Source organism: Propithecus coquereli, unplaced genomic scaffold (assembly GCF_000956105.1).
Source record: "Propithecus coquereli isolate 6110/MARCELLA unplaced genomic scaffold, Pcoq_1.0 Scaffold173, whole genome shotgun sequence".
Lineage (NCBI taxonomy): Eukaryota > Metazoa > Chordata > Mammalia > Primates > Indriidae > Propithecus > Propithecus coquereli.
This window is the reverse complement of record NW_012141969.1, coordinates 4,915,270-4,916,714: the sequence shown is the minus strand read 5'-3', so window position 1 is coordinate 4,916,714 and position 1,445 is coordinate 4,915,270. Positions and strand designations below refer to the sequence as shown.

The window sequence follows — 1,445 nt, the reverse complement described above, 5'->3', positions numbered from 1 at the left end:
AAAAAAAAAAAAAAAAAAAAAAGAAAGCAAAGATGGAGAAACATGAAGTGATTAAATAAAATGTTCATTTAAGGTTTGTCATTCATTTATGAAGGACTGACTTACTTGACTATTTCCTCTTCTGTTAGCTTTGTTTGAAAATTTATTGTTCCAATTACCCAAATCATGTCCTTCAAATAATTATAATACTATATTAAAACCTATGACAATAAGAAATAATATTTCATAGATAAAGACAATAGGATCTAGTATAAAGAGCACTGAATGAGAGGTTAGAAAACTTTGGTTCAAGTTCCCCTTGGCTACTGATTGTTTTCCTGCAAAATTGGAGAAGTAGATAATACCAACATTTCCAAAATGCAGTCGTGATGCACTAGTTCTGTGAGGTACTTTGTGTGGAATGGGGAGGAGAAATCCTGTGCCTAAATAATTTTGTGAATCCCACTGAACTACTTCCCCATTCTCAGATAAGCAAAATATACCTTATCAGAATATTAAGCTCCATGAAAAGATTTCTAGTAGAAATATTTCTGGTTAATTTCATTTGGTACCTTCTTTCCCATACTTAGGTGACCCTTGAACTGTTTCCTTTTCCATAGCACATAGTAACACCCTGTACGTAGTTGGGTAGGTGATTTCTAAGATCTCTTTCAGTGTTTGATCTACATATTTCTTAGTCCTGGATCTATTTCCTTCATAGAGTTATCTTCCACCCCCTACTTTCCCCAGTTTGGGAGTATACGTTAAATATTCCATTCTGTTTTCCTTTCTCTTAGGGACACCACAAAATCTGATAACACTTTATATTTTTAAAGTCAACATGAAGGTCAAAAAAATTAAGTTATATCCTAGGGGTGAAAAATATATTCTTATCCCTGCTATTGTTACTTTCTCCTCTTTCCCCATAAGGTGTATTAACTTTACTTCTTTATTCATAGTAAGGAGTTTTTCCAGCTATAGAGAGACCACACTAGATTGATACATCAAAAATTGCATATATTTGTTAAAATATATTTATATATGTTCAGTGGAGCTGGTAAGTATTATTTAATAATTGAATGACTTACAATACTTAATTGCCCTAAATTTCGGTTTCTTCAGCTGTAAAATGTGATAGTACCATCCATCCATTCATTTAACGGTTATTTATTGAGCCCTTAGTCTGTACTAGGCCTCATGCAGGCCCTATGTATTTAAAGGTCAATAATACAGACGTAGTCTAGCTTGCCTCTGGGCACTTCCTAGACTGGTAGACCATAGTGAAAATACAACTAAAGAACTAAGCATATATTAATATCTGGTTCATGCTGGGAACAGAAAAATATTATTATTATCTTTATAATCATTTATTGGGCCGGGTGCGGTGGCTCACGCCTGTAATCCTAGCACTCTGGGAGGCCGAGGCAGGTGGATCGCTCAAGGTCAGGAGTTCGAGACCAGCCTGA

The 1,445-nt window shown here is 34.7% G+C and overlaps 1 protein-coding gene across 1 annotated transcript in view; it reads left to right on the top strand.

Moving 5' to 3' along the window:
• CFAP47 (cilia and flagella associated protein 47) overlaps positions 1 to 1,445 on the top strand; it is a 573,852-nt gene that overhangs the window by 77,394 nt on the left and 495,013 nt on the right. The window lies entirely within an intron of this gene.